Source organism: Pagrus major, chromosome 9, assembly GCF_040436345.1.
Source record: "Pagrus major chromosome 9, Pma_NU_1.0".
Taxonomy (NCBI): domain Eukaryota; kingdom Metazoa; phylum Chordata; class Actinopteri; order Spariformes; family Sparidae; genus Pagrus; species Pagrus major.
Genome location: NC_133223.1, coordinates 13,872,131 through 13,882,595, shown reverse-complemented (window position 1 = coordinate 13,882,595; position 10,465 = coordinate 13,872,131). Strand labels below are relative to the sequence as shown.

The 10,465-nt window shown below is 43.4% G+C and overlaps 1 protein-coding gene across 1 annotated transcript in view; it reads left to right on the top strand.

Moving 5' to 3' along the window:
• The first annotated feature begins 4,514 nt into the window (after positions 1 to 4,514).
• The window catches only part of st6gal2a (ST6 beta-galactosamide alpha-2,6-sialyltranferase 2a), a 60,974-nt gene continuing 55,023 nt past the window's right edge, over positions 4,515 to 10,465 (top strand). The window contains exon 1 of the mRNA XM_073474189.1: positions 4,515 to 4,698. The gene's annotated coding sequence lies outside the window, so the exon portion shown is untranslated. The remainder of the gene's footprint in view (positions 4,699 to 10,465) is intronic.

Below are 10,465 nucleotides of genomic sequence, written 5' to 3'. Positions count from 1 at the left end.
ATTGTGAAATTCCTCTTTTGGTCGTCCACTACAAAGGCAGCAGTATAATGAAGTGTGGCTGACTGACACGCACCTGGAGAAAGACGATAAGTAGCCGAGTCAGGCGTTCGACAAAGGGCTGCTGACCTGCTGGGGGGCTGTTGGGATGACTGTAGGAGACGTTTTGGTGCACAGGTCTTAACATATTGCTCTGGGCCACAAACACACTTCCCACAGCCCCCTCACACTCTATTTTTCGGTCACAGTCTCTGAGCACACCAGTGAGTTGGTGTGAGTCATCTGCCTCCAAACGCCCCGTTATTGAGCCTCACTTCGGAGAGGAAGAACAGCCTGTGTGCAACGGAGCCAATGCCTCTGGTTGCTTTATTTTGAGGCAACATTTTAAGAATCTGCGCTCCATCATCCATACATGTGTATCTGGATTATTGTGTGTGTGTGTGGGTGCGTGTTTGTGTGTGTGTGTGTGTGCAAGTTTTCCACCACTGTTACGCATCCCTCCTCTGCTCTCTGAGAGGCTATCTGAACATGCTTCAGGGACTCAGTGGTTAAATAGGAATTTTGTACTGTGAAAACCATGCAAGTTTACTTTCGAGTTGGTCTTACGGTTCACAGACAGCTGGTTAGATCTCTTTGTGTTGTGATTTATTATTCATTGGCACATTTGGCTGTGCAGCAGTAATTGCAGCATGCAGCACCAGCGCCTGCATCTGATGGAGCACAAATGAATAAATAAATCTAGATGGCTGGGCCATTTGAACGTTTGACATTTACTGATGAGGCAATTAAGAGAGCAGCGCACAAACACACAACCTGCATAATACTGGCTGATCCTAGCGCCGCACAATAACACAAACTACCCTTCCTCTCTCTCTCTCTTTCTCCCTCTCACACATTCTCACACGTATTATGCAGGAAAAAACTGACACTTCAAATGATTATATATGTTTAACTGCTACTTTGCTCCACCTGAAGGCCTTCACAGGGTTTATTCTGGGAGAGGTGACTGCTCTGAAGCACCTGGGACGAAAAAAGTTGACAAAACCCTCCAACCTCATGGTCCTTTAAAGCTGTGGCTGGTAAGATTGTACAGTAGAAACCAGCAAAGGCAAGCTACATGTTGAAGGGATCTAATTGAAAGAAATCCCACAGTTGTTGTTGCAACTTTTAAGCAAGAGTTTGGCATTTTTGGGAAATGCACTTCTTCGCTTTCTTGCCGAGAGTTGGATGAAAAGTTTGATACCACTGTCACATTTGTTAGTGCAAATGTGAGGCTACTGCCTGCAGCTGGTTAGCTTAGCTTTGCATAAAGACTGAAATAGACAGCCTGCCTGACTCTGTCCAAAGGTCACCAACTCCAACTACCAGCACCTCTTCTTCAACTCTACTTTTTATAGTACATGATTCATCCCTCATTCTTGAAAAATTGTGCATTTCCTTTCGGGTTCTGACTTGGAGAAAGTCGCTGATATCTGCTCGTCAAAATGAAATGCTCAGTCAGTTGACCCTGCTAGACATCTGAGGTCCTCTGAGACTCTGTCGCTGAATGGTTACAGAGGTTTCAGTTTGTCACCAGCTGCACCACACTTATGAAACTCACGCCCACTTCTCAATCTATGGATGATTTATCACACCAAACAAAATTAAACACACTTTAACTGATTGGGTGTTAATGGTGTCTGACTTGTTATAACTTCATCTTTTTGCCTGCTGGCTGGGAGTGTGACAGTGGGTGTGTCGTGCGAGGGACCTTTTAAAAAATGAAAGTCCACATTCATTAATTCTGCTTTCGTTCATCACTTTCTCACAAAGCACAAAAAATAAGGAAAGAACTTGGGAAATATTGGATAGTTTTGCCCCTTCTGACCTCGAACAGTCATTCAAAAGAAACCATCTGAAAACTTTAATGAACACTGCTGACAGTTCGTAGACACGTACAGTCTGAGACGCAAGTAGACACTCCTTCATGGTGAGGGGTCAAACACAAAGACGTTGGGAATCATTGGTTTAAAGCACTGAGTAAATGAAGCAAACTAATCTGGACTTTTTTCTTTCCTTGAAGCAAATGTAAGCCAACACCATTTTGGGGAGAGAAAAAAAGTATTTCGGCTTTCTTGCCGAGAGCTAGAGGAAAAGATCAAAACCACTCATATCTGTCCAGTAAATATAGATTACAGCGAGGGTTTCCCCCTGTTTGCTGTCTTCAGCTAATGCCAAGTTCACGTCACAGAATTGTAGCCCTGATTTCCACTTGCAGACAATGTTTGGAGATCGCGGACAAAAGCCCCAGCTCCAGATCACGTGTGCAACGACAGCTATGTTTGAAATGGTTTGATGCAACACTGGAGCTCGACATTATCTTGCAGGTACTCAAGCAGGTATCAAGCAGGCTAGGTATCTGGTCATGTCAAGGATGGGTTGGGGAGCCATGCAACGAGCTACAGCCAAATAAGAGGCGCCACTCTCTCCTTTCTCCCTTTGTCCATACGTAGCTCTCTGAACCCAGTCTTATCATGCATGTATTTGTATAGAGCATGTCTTTGTGACCTTGTCATCCTTGCTGAACCACACTACCAGCAGGCAGCTGTACATTTTCATTGCAAACATATTCATTTAGCTCCAACTCTCTCACATGTATTATTTTGTTTCATTCTCTTTCTATTAGCTTAGTTTGAGACTGTAAACACAGGAAAAATGTTTGCCTGGTCCAAAGGTAACATAATTTGCATACCATCACCTGTAACGAACACCAATTAACACATTATATCCCATTTTTTAAATATTTGAAAGAAACAAAGCACAAAAAGCTGAAATTCATCATTTTGTAGGAGACACCAGGAAGTCACTGCTTCTAGCAAAGCTAAGCTAAGCTAACTCATCTTTATGATATCGCAGTGTTGGTGTTGCTCCCAAAACATCATAATTTATAATCACTTATAATGTAATTATATACAATTTATGTTACTTCAGGTACATCATTTCTAAGTACAAGAAAGCGACAGTCCTCGATCAGATGACAATGGTTTGTATATCAGCAGAGAGGTATTTTCTTTTCACGCGGGTGCAAAAGGTACAAGCTCCTTGGCCATCGGCTGTAGTCTCTGTGGTGTGTTCAAGTGCAGCTTTTTGGCTGAGACACAGGAGACGTGAGGTGACTGCCTTCGTCACAGCTCGTTCTTTGATGTCAGTTTGGTATGTCAGGGCCGTAAAGGGATAGTTGGGGTCTTTTGATGTGGGATTGTATGAGGTACTTATCCCTAGTCAGTGTATTACCTGCAGTAGATGACCGTCGGCTATCCCCCTGTGTGGAGAAGCAGCTTGCAATGCCGGCAGGAAGCAGAGCTTTGTACTGCTGAAACTGTACCAGCAGCAAGACGTATTTTAGCCACCTAAAATAAATCCCACTTAAAATATATATACCCGTTTAAGTGTATGCTATGGTTTTTTTTTGGCACTTTACGTTGCCGTTCAATAGCCTTTTCCTTTGGCCCTACGTTCCTTCAACCATATAACGTCTGCATTCCTACACACAAGTGGAATGTAGTGCCAAAAGTGAAAGGTTGTTTAAAAGCAGGGTAAAGCACCAAAAATGTTAAAATCATATCATCATTAAACAGATGTGTATATATATATATATATATATATATATATATATATATATATATATATATATATATACACATAGAGATATATGTATATGTATATATGTATATATTAGGTGGCTAAAATACGTCCTGCTGCTGGTAGGGTTTCAGCAGTACAATGCCCTGCTGCCTGCCGGAGCTACGCGCTGCTTCTCCTCACAGGAGTACCTCATACATCCCCACATCGAAGAAACCCCAACTATCACTTTAAGCTGTTGTGGTTTCATGGGTTGAGTACAGGACTGTCACCCAGGAAACTTAATTTTAGTATTCTGTCACTGGTTTTGGCATAAAAACACTTGGTTAGGTTTAGGTAAACATGCTTTGGGTCAAAATAAACCCTTTCACAACACAAATATCTCTCATGTGGGTATTTTTCTGGTCTTTTTTCCCCGAGTCGCAAAGCTTTTCATATTACGAACACGTGATCGGTCAGTTGCAAAGATGGTCCCGGAGCAACATCAGTCATGATGTTCCAGGAACAACACCAACCTCGCCGTATCAGCTCGCCAACCATCTGCTGGCTGCAGCCTTATATTTACAGATAGATATGACTGTGGCCTCAGTCTTTTCATTTAATGCCTGGCATTAAAGCAAATAAGAACGTGACCTTTCTATCTCCACACAGTCCTGCTGGGAAATTATGTAAAATAAATATGCCTTTCCCTCCACCCTTTCTTCCTCTTCCCTCCTCTCTGCTCACCAGCCGCTGCTGCCAGGAAGGCATCAGATTCAACATCCATCTACCTTTTCTCCCTCCTTTCCTTTCCTTCCTCCCTCGCCTCCTTCCCTTCCCTCTATGCCAACATGCCAACAAGCTGACTGACTCCGCCCCTCAGACTCAGATGTGGATGAGAGAAAAAGGCCAGCAACAGTGTGACGGACAGCACAGCCAGCCCCCTCCGCTCTCTGTAGTAGTGGATGTCCTCTCCGTGGACGCGGAGCCACAAACCGAGCCGCATGCTCTCCGTGCATTAAGGCGACCAGGAGCAGAATGGACCGGCGGGCGGCGGCGGCAGCAGCAGCAGCATCCACCGAGGACCGACACGGTTTTTAGGTAAGGCTTTGTTCGCCTTCCGCAGCGTTTTCCATTCAGATCCTCGCTGCTCCAGCGCGCTTTGTGCAGGACCCGGAGCTGCACAGTGGGAGGATGTGCATGCACGGTGTCGGCTTGAAAACGATCAGGCATTTAGGGTACATTATTGGTTGAGACCTGCGGGTGGAAATTTGGTGTAAAAACCCTCCTTTGTTCCTTTGTTCCTTCGTTACTTCGTTACTTTTGCCTGTTCGCGGTGTTCATCTCCAGAAGCTGCTCGATCAGTTTCTCGCACGAGAAAATCGTTTTAATAAACACCAAGTGAGCATCGCTGACATTCACAGCAGAGTTAAACTGTGCATCAGTTAATGACGCTCCTGTCCCCCCTTGGGATCAAATCTTCTCCTACAATGAGGAGTTCATTCACAGCTCCTGAGTGAAGCAAGGCCTGCACGCTGCTCCACAACTTGAGGGAGAAGATGCAGAGGTTTATTGTTTCCTTGACACTCAGCGATTGTTTAACAGCCTCATGCACATGGTGTCAAAGCGAGGAGCCCAAAACCAAGAAAAGAGCTGTAGGGTGATGTAGCCTCACCACAGAGGCAGAGGCACCACGTGAATTGCTGTGAGGCTACACTGATGAGGGGAAATTGCATGTACAAAGTCAGATACCCTTTTTATATCTCATGATGGAAATAAGGGCCCTTTTGTTTTTTTAGCAGGAAGACTGCCTCCTTTAAAATGTGTTCATTTCACATCAGGACACTTTTATATCCACAGCTGCACGGCTCCTCAGCTGTGGCAGGCTTTTTGTTTGGAGCAATTCAATCGGAGGCAAGAGAAGATACCATCTCAGCTTTCGGACCAAGTGCTTTAAATTAAACACAAAAGTGTTACGTTCCCCTGATTGCTGTCACATCACACGAACAAGGGCAGAGAGAGCATTCAAAGGCAAACATGCAAGTGTCAAGGGCAGTGAAGTCTTTTTTTTTTTTTTTCTTGTTGTGAGTGTGTTTCCTGTTGAAGTGCAGCGAGTTGTCTGATGGCAACATGTGAAAGTGGAGCTTTGTCACTTCGAGCTCAATGTCACCAAAACACATCACCTTCAGGAACAGCGGAGGTCGAGAGAGGACTGAAACACATTACAATGAGGACACACTAACATGCACACATGCACACACACACACATGCACACACTTCACTGTAGTCCACTGGAATCAAAGGCACCAGGCTGTTCTTTGTAATTTCTCCCTGTGCAGCATAAACAGCACGGGGAAGAAAACACAGAGCTTCTCTCTCCAGGTTGTGGTGACTTTGCGTCAGAGAAGTGTCATTTTGTTTGTGTGTGCAGCTGCTGAATAATTCTGTGCTCTCTGGTTCTGAAAGCTTTTGAAGGGGTGGTGACCAGGACTTCAGCTACACATTATTTCCATCTGTCGATTATTTTCCTCTATGTTGTTTGGTCTATAAAATGTCAGAAAATGGTGAAAAATGTTGATCATTGTTGGGGAGAGATAAAAATCTGTGTCTGAATCTAGCATAACCAGTAATGGAGTGTAATTAAGTACAGTTTACTCACATTTTAGTTGAAAACATATGAAAATAATCATTATAATGTGAAGAAATAAGAGTTTTGATGTCTGTATATTGTGCTGCAGAGATGTCAACTGAAGTTAGCATGCTAACAAGCTAGCACCGGCCTGTCCCGGTCCAAACCTCCTGTGCTAGCGGTGTAAACGCCGACATGCCCCTGGTGCTCTGAGCTCCCATTCATGACCGCTAGCAGCACAGCTAACGGAGCAAATTAGCTAACAGCAGCGACATTAAGCAACAGTTAGCGGTTACACTGTCAATATTCTGTCCCCTATTTGTTTTGAGTATGAAGTCGACAAGTGGCCAGTTCTTAAATATTTCATATTTCTTTTTTAGTACAATTTTTAGGTACTTGAATATATCAATTTCTGCTACTTTATCCTTCCACTTCACCACATTTAGTTGATGACTTTAGTTCCTAGTTGCTTTCAGATTCAGATTATTCGGTGTTGATGGACTGGTACACAATTGTGTAACCAATAAGATAGTGTTGTGGGCGGGACATTGACCGAGACAGAGAGAGGATGTTGTATTGGAGCCAAAGTAGTGCATTTTTGAATGAATTTATTGCATCAGCAAACAGACACACAACAAACACAGATACTGATGGTCAGAAAAATGTTTTTGAAGGGTAACTCCACCAATTTTACACATTAAAGTGTGTTTACAGGTCTCGGGGAGCACTACTGAATATGTCACTCAGTGGATCAGTTGCATTGTGGGTAATGTAGGGGGCAGGTTTTTAAAAGGAAAAAGAATGAAGTTGTTTTAAAACTGTCCATAATGAGTCCAACAGTGTAAGACCAGTAGACTGCTTTTGAAAACCTGGTTCCTACATTGCCCACAATGCAACTTAGCACCTGAGGCAGTTTATCAGATTACATGCAGCTTCCTCTGGAGCCACAAAAATCTTTTATACTGCTTTTTCACATATGCAGTAGTACTCCCCAAGACCTTTAACTTTAATGTGTAAAATTGATGGAGTTACCCTTTAACCACCAGAGCATGGCTGACTACACGCACTATATAAAACCAAAACTAAATCATTTATCTTTTCTTTGCCAGACCACTGTCTTTTATAGTAAGTGAATAGCCGTTGCTACCCACTCTAAGGATGCATTATGAATGTGCTGATGTATGCTTGATAAACCCACATATGCGAGCCGCCAATGTGTGAAGGGGTTGTGACTCTCGCAGAACATCTGTGATATTTCTTTTACACACAACTATCTAATTACCGCTACACACTGGCTGGCACCTCTTTGTCTCTGCAGCTGGATATTTATTGTCTCAAATGGGGCGCCCTCCATCTGCATGTACAGACATTGTACAGGTGTGTAGGAGAGCATGCACGAACAATACTCCACTTTAATCGTTGCCAGTGGTGAACCTACATCCAGGCGTCCTTCAGCTATTTTCCACAGAGACTATTTTCTTACATTTTCCCTCCAAATCTGAACAAAATCTAAGGCTTTCCTCATGAAAAAGTTACTGGTCTTTAGTATTGTCCTGTGAAGAGATTCTTCTTCTTTGGCTTGCAATTAATGAGCTCTCAAAATGTGCATTCGTTTTGATCCACAGGGACAAATCAATGTGAACACAAAACAGGTTCTAAATACAGACAAATACGTCTGCTCTACCTGAAATTGGGCCATCAAATGAATGATGCTGTGTGCAGAAATGACACATGATGTACAAAAAAGAAAGGACTTTAGCTCATGGAGTCACAGAAAGCATATAGAAGCTCCTTCTGTGAAATGATACTGAAAAGTGTATGTGCGTGTTTAATTCTCAGTTTATGAAATCCTCCGACAACCTTTTTGATTGTTGTTGGATTGATGTGCACAGCGGTGCGTGTGGACACGCTGCTGCAGCCAGCTGAGAGGAGGGTGAACGAGGATAGATTAAATCGGTCTTGTACAATCTATTAGCCATCGTCGGCGTATAATAATGATATGAAAACAGTGTGAGAATCTTCATTCACGCTTTGTCACCAATGTGTTTCACTGTAAACCAACACGCCTGTGAGTGGGTTGAAAAGGACATGTGGAGGTTGTTTTTTTTTCTTTCCAGCCACAGAGTAACAGTGAGGAGAAGCCGCTGTTCTAAAAATACTAACTGATGAAATGCATAATTGGCGTCAGTGATGACCCAGTAACGGAGTTAACTAGTTAAAGATCGACTGCTCTGATTAGCATCAGATCAGACAAGTAGTCTGAGAGGGGGAGGCGATTTATGTGTGAAGAGACATTTTCAGTCAGATGGAGTTAAACATAAATCCCACTTCATTAATTGAATTCCTGTGTTCATATTAGATTAGTTGATGCTGAAAAAAGAAAAAGGGTAGAGTGATTGTATGACTGATTGACCTGACAGCACTGGTAGAAAAATGGAGAATAAAAAGACAAAGCAGGAGTTACTTTAAAGATGGGTTTCTTGACTGTTTGCGTAGACTGCAGGAGGATACAGACTCTCCGTCTCTGAAAGGCAGATGTGCAACGGTCGATCAGCAGCAGCACAGTGAAGCATCTTTTTTAATATTGAACCATTCCGTCTTCAAGGTTGCTCAGAACAGTCTCATTGATTTAACCATAAGATGATATCTCTTGTCATAAGAATGAGGGTAGATGTTGCCAGTAGGGTTGGGTGATGTCAGCCGAATTGGCATATGATGAGGTCCTCAGTGAAACATTGTGATGGACGAAGGGGGGGTGTTGCTATGTGTTTATGAATTTGAGGTAGTGTGTCCTGTCAGACAGCACATCTGCGTCCCCTGATACCTCCTTTCAACCAAAGTGAACCAATTGCTGGTTCTGGGCTGGTGCTAGTGCTGGTTTGGGGTTTGTTCAACCTGCAAACCTTTTTAAGAACTGACTTGCTTTTCCACGGGCATGAGAGCCACCGTAGAGTCACATCATTCCGTCACTGTACAGTTAACGTCTCCAATTTCCAGGATTGCTTACTATGGTGAACGACATTGACTCTTCACAATTGTTGCCCCTGCTTTTGCATGCCTACATTGGCATGCAAACATGACTGGTCCTCGAACCATTGTTGCATCAATAGTGAAAATCTTTAGTTTATTCTCAGTCAGAACATGCTACAATCTCTGTTTGTTAAAAATAGCGGGCATAAACCTTTTTTACTTGGTCGTTGGTCACAATAACCCTGCCGCCAGTCCCTGACCTAAGGGGTTCTTTGTTCTAGACCTGCAAAGTGTTTTCCTTACTGAGAGCCAGTTCTTTGCCTGTCAAAACACAAAGAACTGGCTCCAGAGTGGGCACTGGCTCTGAAAAAGCACCTGAACCGCCTCTGTCGGGAAGGAGTATCAGACGTGGCAGAAGTTTCTCATTAGCTCAGCGCTGTTTTCTACTTTAGCAACCTCCAACCCAGCCGAGAAAACTCTCCCGTCACCACTGAACAGAGTCGGATCAACTCTTACATCTCTGCCCGGCGAGTGTTCCACATACACCCCTGTGCTGGGTTTTAAAGGGTATTTGTCTCCTCACCACATGTCTGTAAGACAAAGTTGTCTTTCAAATGATGCTATAGGGCTAGTAGATGCCTGCCATTGGAGATGGAAGATGGCCTTCATCTTTCAGCCCAACCCTAATTGCAAACATAAAATGAGAAGGTTTTAAATGTCAATCAACAAATGTTAATAGGGAAATGGTGGATAAATGTTTTTTTTGGCCACATGGGGGCAGCAGATACAAGTTGTGAACACATTGACATATCACCTCCTTTTTGAAGTTGCTCTAATGAACTTGTTGGCAAACGGTTTATAACACATCCAGCAGTTACAAAGCAGCATTAGTATTCACTTGGAGTCATGGTGTATCTAACACTCACTCTCTTTTAGCTTTGTTTTTGGTCTCCACCAGCTCCTGAGGGAAATATCTGGCTCTTTTTGTTACTTAACGCTCCACTACAGTCACCAGCTAATCTCTAACTGTGTCTGAGTGTCGCCTGGTGCTGAACAGTTACTGCACAGTGGGGTTTTTAGAGCTTTTGCACTGAAAATGATTCTATGAGAGATGTGAGGGTGAACCAAAACATTGAAATTGTGGGCAGGACAGCTGAACAATGAGCTGGAAAGCTTTGCAGAGATGAGCAGAGCTGCATATTCTCTAGGTTCAACACTACGAGCGTCCCCTTTCGCATTGTCTCACTGCCATCTGATACATTGCCGTTA